Here is a 12,373-nt window from a genome sequence, read left to right on the forward strand (position 1 = left end):
ATGCAGCTAAGTACTCACCCCTTCGGCCCCCTGCCTCCGCTTCCTTCAGTTTCTCTGTCTCCTAGCAACATCAGTCACGTGCATCCTCTCGCCGTATCACGCACACAGCAGTCGAGGAGCATGCGCCTCACCAACTCTCGCGAGCTGCGGGTAAAACAAGTTATCCGGAGAAAGGGCGGAGCCCGGGCAGTCATGTGACCTGGCCTTGCGTGGTGAGGATTATATCAATGGCAAAGCCGGGCGCAATGAGGATAGACTGTCTGTGTAGGCGGGCGTAGCACGGCTACCTGAGACATTAACAAGCGGGTGAACGGGAGCTAATCAGAGGAGAGGGCTAGGTGTAATAACGGTATAGTGACGGCTGGCATCGTGGCCGCTGGTAAATCATACCGAACCCGGATAGAGTACCAACCAATCACCTCCTGACTTCATTATTGAAACACAGACCGTGACATGGTAGTTAGGAGCTGATTAGCTGCTACGTTCTCTCTCTCCAAGGCTTAGTACATCTCCCCTATTATGATTACTCAAGTCTCCATTCTGTGCACTACTGACCTATTCTGTTTAGCTACTGTATATGATTGCAGAAGCTGAGCAGTATGCACAGGTTTAGGTGAATGTGACAAAGGGCATACTTGCCTACTCTCCCGGAACGGCCGGGAGGCTCCCGAAAATTGGGTGACCCTCCTGGCCCCCCGGAAGAGCAGGCAAGTCTCCCGGAATCAGGGGTCCCCTGCCCGTCCGCCCACTTAGTGTGTAAAGTGGGCGGTCCGGGCAGTTGATGACGCGATTCTTGCTGAATCGCGTCATCATAGCCACGCCCCCTGCAGTGTAATGCCGGGGATCGCGGCATTATAGAGCGGGGGCGTGGCTTAAAGGATGTGCCACTGAAACTCCGCCCCTGTCCCGTCCCTGCTCCACCCCCGTCCCGCCTCCGGTCCACCTCCTCCCCACATCACAGCCCTCCCCTGCCCCCCTGCTGAGCCGACCTGGCTGCTCTCTCCCGCAGAGAGCAGCCAGAATGTCGGCAAGTATGACACAGGGTATGATGGCATATTAGTATTATGATGCAGATGTTATGCTTAGTTTGTACAGTTAGTGCAGCATTTTTTTGTTTTGTTTTTGTAAGTGCACATGGGGCTCGATTCAGTTCTGTGTGTATTGAATAACGGCAGGAATTAGCTCTCAGTGCTATTCAATTCAGCATGCTGTCATGTCGAGGAACGCCACTAATTCAGTGACATGCAGTGGGGTGAAGCAGAGCCATTCGTGTCATACTAACGTTTGTGCCAGAGTTTTCACTGTATAAAGTATATGGAAAATACAAAGAATTTGTTTACAATATCTTCTTTGTATAATACTAATAATTTTTACAACCAAAACTGGAGTAAAAAGTCTGGCAGGTGAGACAGTGCCTATCTTTTCTGCACATCTCTGATGAAAACGCACCAGATTTCCAGGAGGTTATACTGCTGCACCTGTATATAATGCCCAGATGTACCCTTTGACTCGGTTGCGGTATGAATGGTCGACCATGTTATGGTCGACAGTCATTAGGTCGACCACTATTGGTCGACATTGACAAGGTCGACATGGACACATGGTCGACACATGAAAATGGTCGACACATGAAAGGTCGACATGAGTTTTTTAACTTTTTATGGTGTCGTTTTTTGCGTAAAGTGACGGGGAACCCCAATTAGTGCACCGCGTCCCCTCGCATGGCTCGCTTCGCTCGCCATGCTTCGGGCATGGTGCCTTCGCTTCGCTCGGCACAGATTACCGTTCCAATCGTAGTCCACGTGGATCGTAAAGTATGGAAAAGTTCCCCAAAAGAAAAAAAAGTTAAAAAATGCATGTCGACCTTTTCATGTGTCGACCTTTCATATGTCGACCATTTTCATGTGTCGACCATGTCAATGTCGACCAATAGTGATCGACCTAATGACTGTCGACCATAACATGGTCGACCATGTGAACGGATACCCTTTGACTCACATACAGGTTGAGTATCCCGTAGCTAAATATCCCGAAATAAGGAATTTTTTGAGTGAGAGTGAGATAGTGAAACCTTTGTTTTCTGATGGCTCAATGTACACAAACTTTGTTTAAAACACAAAGGTATTAAAAATATTGTATTAAATGACCTTCAGGCTGTGTGTATATGAAAAATGAATTGTGTCAATATACACACACTTTGTTTAATGCACAAAGTTATTAAAAATATTGGCTAAAATTACCTTCAGGTTGTGTGTATAAGGTGTATATGAAACATAAATGCATTCTGTGCTTAGACTTGGGTCCCATCGCTATGATTTCTCATTATGGTATGCAATTATTCCAAAATAAGGAAAAATCCGATATTCAAAATACTTCTGGTCCCAAGCATTTTGGATAAGGGATATTCAACCTGTATAGTGTGTGAAGGGTTACCTCTTCTGTCTTTGTACATATTACTTTTTATATGATCAGTTTCCTTGTGGTGGTTACAGTGTAAAAGTGAATATTTCTATTTCCCTAGTGAAGGGTTAAAACATGCTATATGAACTCTTATGTGTTTGCATGGATGCGTGCTGCCCTGTGCTAGGTGCCTTTGTCTCTCATACAGATACCAGGCCTGTGTGGGTCTGGCATCCAAGGTCAGTTCCATACCAGATGAAACTTGTTCTTTCTACCCAAATATACTGTGTTACAAAAACTTTGTTAAATGTTTGAGAAACTTGTAGAAAACCCATATATGGACATCCGCCTTTTTCTGTTCTGCCTGGTAACTATTAACGAACCAATGGGAGTGTAACGACATGTCAGTTACACCCATATGCATTGTCATATATACTTTTGTTAACCTCATAATAAAACAGTGTGAATTTTTACTGCTTGTGTTGTGCATGTACCTTGTGGCTAAAAGTTCATACTCCAGACGTCTAAGAGGCCATCACATCGAGGGTTAAAGAATATAAGGTCAAATCCTTTCAGCTGGGGGCTATGTCCGGAATTCAGTGATCGTCCCTGAATGGTAAAGATAGAGAATTTATTGTCTGTCTTTGCTATGCGGGATTGCGGTCATACACTGAAGCTGAATCCGTGTCAGTGTTCCGGGAACACGTGACAAGGTAATATTTAAGTCCGGGACTTAATATTACGAAGTTTTATGTAAAAGCATAAAACAGGTATCAGGGATACCATAGAATCTTTAATGTCTGGGACTTAAAGATACGTCTGAGAAAGGACCAGGCGTCCAAGCGCAATTCTCCAAAGACGTTAGTATCTGGGATACTTAAAAAAAAAAAAAAATAGACCTGGGGTCTATACGTAACGTAGATCATACCTCGATTTGATCGTCTATATATATTCTTGTATGTTTGTAGTGAGATAAGTTCTTATATTTGGTCCAGACGGCTGGTAAGTTTTCGTCTGCCAGACATCTTTACTCAAACACTTTTCTTGCTTCCTGTCTAAAACGCTGTATTTTTCTGACATCTTGTACGAATGGTAAGTATCGTACCGTCAAAAGATTTCATGTTCTCACTATACAGATAATATTGTGATATTGTCAATGACTAATTAACTGGTTAGCTGATGCATGTATAGTAGAGTTGTAAATTTTAGATATTTTCCTTTAAAGTTGTACTGTTGATTTATATTACTGTCTGACAATGGGCTCTAGTCAGAGTAAAAAAAAAAAACTACATATCCCCCGCCCCTCCCTGGTGAGACATGCAAGATGTATGTTGCCCGTAACTCCACCACAGATTATTATTTAGTTAACCCATGGGTGGATAATTTAGCGGGATGGACAGAGAAAGCAGGACAGGACCCATTCCTACGGGAAGGCAGTAATTACCCTTTCTATATGGAGATTTAAGAAAAATTTCAGTTTAGCACAGAAGCGAAACTGCAGAGAACTGTAAATCTTTTAAAACCCTCTCCCTCCCCCTTGCATTCCAATGTATCCTGCGCTCAGAGACACAAATCTCTTGGCAGCAGTAACCCTTTCACACTAAATGGGATTGCCTCCAGCTCCACTGCTGGAGGGTGCGTCCACTAGCTCTATCCCTAGCACCAATAACCCAGAGTTTAGATAATAGTGAAACACTGTCCCAAGCCCACTATTACCCTCGATGGCTGTATATCTTATTTGCGCAAAGCTTGCAAAGGATGCAGCTATACACATATGAAGGAAGTCTTTAAAGCCTGTGCTTTTTGCCTGTCGCTGTAGCTTGTAAACAGAAACCTTCATAGTCTGTTACTGCGTTTTGGAAAAGGTTTAAGGACTGCTGGACAGATGACGCTGGCTTACCTTTGCTTAACTTAGAAAGCTTACTCACTTCCCCACTCACTCATAACTATCAGAACTCCAGACGCTTTGACAGACAGAGCCGGCCCCGCAGTCAGGGAACATTCCAAAGACCCCGCGCACTGACGGGGCCCGGAGGAGGGTATCCCAGCCTTTATTCAACTCTCCCGTCATAGTAAAGATTCACCTCTGCTGCCACTTATTATAAATGGAAGTAAAATTCCCTTTTTAGTGGACAGCGGTGCAACAACCAGTGTTTTGTGTTCTGACCTATGCAGTATCCCCTCTCACCAGAAAAGATAGAAGGTCTCCGCCCCATGATACAGCAATTCTTACAACAGGGTATTCTCAGACATATTGTATCACCATACTGTACTCCTGTGAACCCTGTTGCCAAAGCTGATGGTAGTATAAGATTTGTACAGGATCTCAGAGCGATCAATCAGTTAATTGTCCCAGATGTAAACTCACTCATTTCTGCAATCCCTGCAGATGCTGCGTTCTTCTCTGTAATTGATTTGAAGAATGCCTTTTTTTCAGCATACCTGTAGATTCACAGACACAATTACTTTTTGCCTTTTCTTTTGAGGGTAAACAACTTACCTGGTGCAGATTATTGACGCACCTGTTGTCTCCAGGCCACATTGAGGCCCTGGCAACCTCACCATGGTTCAGTCCTGCTACAGTATGCAGATGATCTGCTGCTCTGTAGTAAAACTGAGGAGGCCTGCCGAGTGGATGGTGTTTCATTACTAAACTGGCTTTGTGAATGTGGACACAAGGTGTCCAAAATAAAAATGCAATGGTGTAAAAAGCATGTTGATTACTTAGGTTTTGTGCTCACTCAGGGAGAGAGGAAAGTCAGTCCACAACGCATACAGTCTGTATTGGGCCTGGTCACCCCAACTACCCAGAGGGAACTACTGTCCTTCCTGGGTATGGTAAATTACTGCAGACAGTGGATTTCTGATTGCTCTTATTATGATAACATTTTGAGACAAGCCACACTGAAGGACAAACCTAAAACTGTACAATGGTCACAAGAAATGTTAACTGCATATGAAAGTTTAAAATGTATGTTGATGAAAAGTCCGGCACTTGGCCTCCCCAATTATGTACTACCTTTCCATCTATATGCAAGGGACAATTGTAAAACCATGGCGGGGGTGCTCACACAGTTTCATGGAGGGAAGTTGCGCCCCGTGCATTTTTTTTCCAAAGTCATGCCAGTGTCTGTGCAAGGTATGCCTGCCTGCCTCAGGGCTTTGGCAGCCTGTGCAATGGTTGCAGAAATGGCCACTACCCTCACTTTAGGCCACATCACAGTACTCCACACCACACATGATGTCCTGGCAATACTTAAAGGCTTACACACACAGCACATGTCAGCACAACGCCTTAGTGGATATGAAGTACTCCTTTTGAGTAACCCTACCCTTACCATCAAGTACACTGCTAGTTCTTCTGGCCCTGCACCCATTCTCAATGCCCTTTTAGGCTTGAAAGGTCCTGAGGATGAACCACCCGACCTACATGACTGTGCTGCTTCCATTGAAGCTGAAACTTCTCCCAGACTTGACATGTCTCCCGTTCCCATACCAGGCGCAGACATAGTTTTTGTTGACGGCTCCTGTAGTAGGCCCAATGACAATACATACCAGGCTGGCTATGCCATTGTCACCCTCCCTGATACTGTGTTGGAAACCCTACCAATACCTTATCAGTCCGCGCAAGCTGCAGAACTCATTGCACTCATTAGAGCATGTCCCTCCCTTGACAACGTCCATCTGCTCACTCAACTTCAAGCTGCTGCGACTAATACTGATCTCTCCGACTGGATTTACCCAATTCTGCAGAAAAAATCCTAAATCAGGATTAATCTGCAAAGAGGGGAAACCCTGTATACCCCAGTCCAGTGCCCCTTTGCTCGTTGCCCAGTGCCGTGGTGTTGGTCACCGTGGTGAAGCCACAACACTCCTCCTACTAACCAATGATTTTTATGTTACTAATGCCAAATCACTTGTGGACCAGTATGTTAGCAGATGCATCACTTGCCTCAGGAACAACCCTAATAAAGCTAAACACCAGCATCTTGAATACCCCACAAAAGACTCTAGGTTACTCCCCATTTGAAATACTAATGGGCAGACCCTTTTCCTACACCCTGGGCTAAGAAACCACTAGTAATACAGGAAGGAGATCTAGAACTCATCAGAGAAGAGTATGTCAGGTCCCTGATAACAAAACTGAATGAAATTGAACATGAGGTTGTTTGTAAAAACCCTTTGAATCCACAGGAACCTACACACCCCTTTAAAGTCGGAGACAGAGTCGTGGTGAAGGTGCTCCCCAGGAACAAGAGCCCAGGAGACTTCACCTATGGTCCAGAGACAGAGGTCGTAGCAGTTACCCGGACAGCAGTCCTGACAGAGGAAAGTCCTACCTGGATCCATGCATCCCGAGTAAAAAAGGTTCCTAGACCAGACCTAGAGAGGGAAGCAAGTGATTCCAGTGAGGTACGAACCGGGGCAGACAGCCCTGACCTCCCACCTAGCGAAGAAAGAAGAACAGAAGAAGATGAGGAACCTGTCCCCTATCTCTATCCTGGGGACTATCTCGATAGCCCTACTGGCCCTTATTCACCTCACAATATGTGAAGTCGACATCACACAAACAAATGGGATCCCCACCTTGTGGTATAATTCCTCTAACACACACGTAGCCACATATATCCTTGACTATTTTATGTTCCCCAAAATTGCTGATGACAAATATTATATACAACACAGGAGGAAATCAGGAATGTCTGAGACAGTATATATTTGTGTTACTGACGAATGGTACTATGACATTAGATATTATGGATCTAATTGCAATTCCTGGGAAGCTGTGGGGTGGCAAGCAGGATACTATAGTGCAAGACAAAGGTTTTATTTATGGGATATGTATAAAAAAAACCAAAATACCAGCCTAAAATTGCTCCCCAAAACAAACCTTTAAAGCCCCATATTGCCACTTCTAAAGATATGGTGGCTATTACTAACCCTACCTTTGAAGACACCCTAGCTATTGAAACTGGTTTCTCTGACATTAATTTTTGGTTGGAATGGATGAAGTATAGTGCTAACAAACACAATAAAAGCAACTGTTATGTCTGTGGCAAATCTAGGCCCCACCTAGGTACAGTGCCCCTTAATATACCCCTAGAACAGGAAAATTGTTTTTTCAGCCTTTTTAATGACACCAAAACAAATGACAGTCAGTGCGAAATGTGGAAAAGGGAATATCCCATATTGTCAAAAAATCCCAACCCAGGAAGCACCATAACCATATATCCTGGAAACTATACCTGTTATACATCTAACACCACCACAGGGAGAAATCTAAAAACCTTCCCACCAGGGTATTGTGCAAATAAGCATATTCATACTTGTAACTTTAATTCTTGTAGGCATTATAGTTTATTGTGTAATTCCCTGTGGAAAGAAACTTACCTCCAAAGGCATTGATAAGGCCCTGATGTATTATGATATAACCACCAGTCCTGTCACCTCCTCTGATAGTGAGGGACCCGACGATTATGTCCAATATCTCAAGAACTGGAGGAACAAGAAAGGAGCCTCACTCAAGAATCATGTCATATAATAATCATGATTCTAAGAGGGGATTGAAGGGTTACCTCTTCTGTCTTTGTACATATTACTTTTTATATGATCAGTTTCCTTGTGGTGGTTACAGTGTAAAAGTGAATATTTCTATTTCCCTAGTGAAGGGTTAAAACATGCTATATGAACTCTTATGTGTTTGCATGGATGCGTGCTGCCCTGTGCTAGGTGCCTTTGTCTCTCATACAGATACCAGGCCTGTGTGGGTCTGGCATCCAAGGTCAGTTCCATACCAGATGAAACTTGTTCTTTCTACCCAAATATACTGTGTTACAAAAACTTTGTTAAATGTTTGAGAAACTTGTAGAAAACCCATATATGGACATCCACCTTTTTCTGTTCTGCCTGGTAACTATTAACGAACCAATGGGAGTGTAACGACATGTCAGTTACACCCATATGCATTGTCATATATACTTTTGTTAACCTCATAATAAAACAGTGTGAATTTTTACTGCTTGTGTTGTGCATGTACCTTGTGGCTAAAAGTTCATACTCCAGACGTCTAAGAGGCCATCACATCGAGGGTTAAAGAATATAAGGTCAAATCCTTTCAGTGTGTAAATCTGGCTCTGGTGCTAGCCAGTGCCTCCTGAGCCACTTAGCTCACTGCACGCCCCTGCATACCTTCAAACAGGAGGAACAAAATGCTCTGCTCCTAGACATCCCTCTTAATTTATGATTGCTGGCACCTGTGTTGAACAGGTTAATGGATAAGAAAGGTGTTTCACCACAGGTGATGGCAGTTGTAAATTAAGAGGGAAGTCCAGGAACAGAGCATTCTGTTCCTCCCAGAGAGGGTGAAGTTGGGAGGTATGGCCCCTGCACTAAACAGTGTTTTGCTGCAAGAACTGGCATTCTCCCTCTAAAGTGGCCGGCGTGATGCTATTTCCACCGCGGTAAGGGCAGAAATCGGCAATGCGCCAGCACTTTTGCCGGATATTTGCTCTCTTTGGGTGTCACAGCGCGCTGAATTGAATAGCACTGGGAGCTAATTCCCGGCGCTATTCAATCCGTGCAGAATTGAGTCAAGCCTATGGTGTCATACCACACTGCTATTATTTTCATATGGCAGGTGTACAAAAATAAGAATTTACTTACCGATAATTCTATTTCTCGTAGTCCGTAGTGGATGCTGGGGACTCCGTAAGGACCATGGGGAATAGCGGCTCCGCAGGAGACTGGGCACAAAAGTAAAGCTTTAGAACTACCTGGTGTGCACTGGCTCCTCCCCCTATGACCCTCCTCCAAGCCTCAGTTAGGATACTGTGCCCGGACGAGCGTACACAATAAGGAAGGATTTTGAATCCCGGGTAAGACTCATACCAGCCACACCAATCACACCGTATAACTCGTGATCTAAACCCAGTTAACAGCATGATAACAGAGGAGCCTCTAGAAAAGATGGCTCACTACAGCAATAACCCGATTTTTTGGTAACAATAACTATGTACCAGTATTGCAGACAATCCGCACTTGGGATGGGCGCCCAGCATCCACTACGGACTACGAGAAATAGAATTATCGGTAAGTAAATTCTTATTTTCTCTAACGTCCTAAGTGGATGCTGGGGACTCCGTAAGGACCATGGGGATTATACCAAAGCTCCCAAACGGGCGGGAGAGTGCGGATGACTCTGCAGCACCAAATGAGAGAACTCCAGGTCCTCCTCAGCCAGGGTATCAATTTTGTAGAATTTTACAAACGTATTTGCTCCTGACCAAGTAGCTGCTCGGCAAAGTTGTAAAGCCGAGACCCCTCGGGCAGCCGCCCAAGATGAGCCCACCTTCCTTGTGGAGTGGGCATTTACAGATTTTTGGCTGTGGCAGGCCTGCCACAGAATGTGCAAGCTGAATTGTACTACAAATCCAACGAGCAATAGTCTGCTTAGAAGCAGGAGCACCCAGCTTGTTGGGTGCATACAGGATAAACAGCGAGTCAGATTTTCTGACTCCAGCCGTCCTGGAAACATATATTTTCAGGGCCCTGACAACGTCTAGCAACTTGGAGTCCTCCAAGTCCCTAGTAGCCGCAGGCACCACAATAGGTTGGTTCAGGTGAAACGCTGAAACCACCTTAGGGAGAAACTGAGGACGAGTCCTCAATTCCGCCCTGTCCGAATGGAAAATCAGATAAGGGCTTTTACAGGATAAAGCCGCCAATTCTGACACGCGCCTGGCCCAGGCCAGGGCCAACAGCATGACCACTTTCCATGTGAGATATTTTAACTCCACAGATTTAAGTGGTTCAAACCAATGTGACTTTTGGAACCCAAAAACTACATTGAGATCCCAAAGTGCCACTGGAGGCACAAAAGGAGGCTGTATATGCAGTACCCCTTTTACAAACGTCTGAACTTCAGGGACTGAAGCTAGTTCTTTTTGGAAGAAAATTGACAGGGCCGAAATTTGAACCTTAATGGACCCCAATTTCAGGCCCATAGACACTCCTGTTTGCAGGAAATGCAGGAATCGACCCAGTTGAATTTCCTCCGTCGGGCCTTACTGGCCTCGCACCACGCAACATATTTTCGCCAAATGCGGTGATAATGTTTTGCGGTTACATCCTTCCTGGCTTTGATCAGGATAGGGATGACTTCAACCGGAATGCCTTTTTTCCTTCAGGATCCGGCGTTCAACCGCCATGCCGTCAAACGCAGCCGCGGTAAGTCTTGGAACAGACAGGGTCCTTGCTGGAGCAGGTCCCTTCTTAGAGGTAGAGGCCACGGATCCTCCGTGAGCATCTCTTGAAGTTCCGGTTACCAAGTCCTTCTTGGCCAATCCGGAGCCACGAATATAGTGCTTACTCCTCTCCATCTTATCAATCTCAGTACCTTGGGTATGAGAGGCAGAGGAGGGAACACATACACTGACTGGTACACCCACGGTGTTACCAGAGCGTCTACAGCTATTGCCTGAGGGTCCCTTGACCTGGCTCAATACCTGTCGAGTTTTTCCCAACGGTTTATAATCATGTGGAAGACTTCTGGGTGAAGTCTCCACTCTCCCGGGTGGAGGTCGTGTCTGCTGAGGAAGTCTGCTTCCCAGTTGTCCACTCCCGGAATGAATACTGCTGACAGTGCTATCACATGATTTTCCGCCCAGCGAAGAATCCTTGCAGCTTCTGCCATTGCCCTCCTGCTTCTTGTGCCACCCTGTCTGTTTACGTGGGTGACTGCCGTGATGTTGTCCGACTGGATCAACACCGGCTGACCTTGAAGCAGAGGTCTTGCTAAGCTTAGAGCATTGTAAATGGCCCTTAGCTTCAGGATATTTATGTGAAGTGATGTCTCCAGGCTTGACCATAAGCCCTGGAAATTCCTTCCCTGTGTGACTGCTCCCCAGCCTCGCAGGCTGGCATCCGTGGTCACCAGGACCCAGTCCTGAATGCCGAATCTGCGGCCCTCTAGAAGATGAGCACTCTGCAACCACCACAGGAGGGACACCCTTGTCCTTGGTGACAGGGTTATCCGCTGATGCATCTGAAGATGCGACCCGGACCATTTGTCCAGCAGGTCCCACTGGAAAGTTCTTGCGTGGAATCTGCCGAATGGGATTGCTTCGTAGGAAGCCACCATTTTACCCAGAACCCTTGTGCATTGATGCACTGAGAGTTGGCTCGGTTTTAGGAGGTTCCTGACTAGCTCGGATAACTCCCTGGCTTACTCCTCCGGGAGAAACACCTTTTTCTGGACTGTGTCCAGGATCATCCCTAGGAACAGAAGACGAGTCGTCGGAACCAGCTGCGATTTTGGAATATTGAGAATCCAATCGTGCTGCCGCAACACTACCTGAGATAGTGCTACACCGACCTCCAACTGTTCCCTGGATCTTACCCTTATCAGGGAATCGTCCAAGTAAGGGATAACTAAAATTCCCTTCCTTCGAAGGAATATCATCATTTCGGCCATTACCTTGGTAAAGACCCGGGGTGCCGTGGACCATCCATACGGCAGCGTCTGAACTGATAGTGACAGTTCTGTACCATAAACCTGAGGTACCCTTGGTGAGAAGGGTAAATTGGGACATGAAGGTAAGCATCCTTGATGTCCCGAGACATCATGTAGTCCCCTTCTTCCAGGTTCGCAATCACTGCTCTGAGTGACTCAATCTTGAATTTGAACCTCTGTATGTAAGTGTTCAAAGATTTTAGATTTAGAATCGGTCTCACCGAGCCGTCCGGCTTCGGTACCACAACAGTGTGGAATAATACCCCGTTCCCTGTTGCAGGAGGGGTACCTTGATTATCACCTGCTGGGAATACAGCTTGTGAATGGCTTCCAAAACTGTCTCCCTGTCAGAAGGAGACATCGGTAAAGCCGACTTTAGGAAACGGCGAGGGGGAGACGTCTCGAATTCCAATTTGTACCCCTGAGATATCACCTGAAGGATACAGGGGTCTACTTGCGAGT

The 12,373-nt window shown here is 45.6% G+C and overlaps 1 protein-coding gene and 1 long non-coding RNA gene across 2 annotated transcripts in view; one reads left to right on the forward strand and one right to left on the reverse strand.

Annotated features, from left to right (window-relative positions):
• The window catches only part of IFT74 (intraflagellar transport 74), a 386,790-nt gene extending 386,051 nt beyond the window's left edge, over positions 1-739 (reverse strand). The window contains exon 1 of the mRNA XM_063914103.1: positions 19-739. The gene's annotated coding sequence lies outside the window, so the exon portion shown is untranslated. The remainder of the gene's footprint in view (positions 1-18) is intronic.
• LOC134898572 (uncharacterized) lies at positions 111-8,416 on the forward strand. Its single transcript, XR_010172272.1, has 2 exons — positions 111-212; positions 6,595-8,416. It is a non-coding gene; the product is annotated as an uncharacterized LOC134898572 (long non-coding RNA).
• The last annotated feature ends 3,957 nt before the right edge of the window (positions 8,417-12,373 follow it).

This window comes from Pseudophryne corroboree, chromosome 1 (assembly GCF_028390025.1).
Source record: "Pseudophryne corroboree isolate aPseCor3 chromosome 1, aPseCor3.hap2, whole genome shotgun sequence".
Lineage (NCBI taxonomy): Eukaryota > Metazoa > Chordata > Amphibia > Anura > Myobatrachidae > Pseudophryne > Pseudophryne corroboree.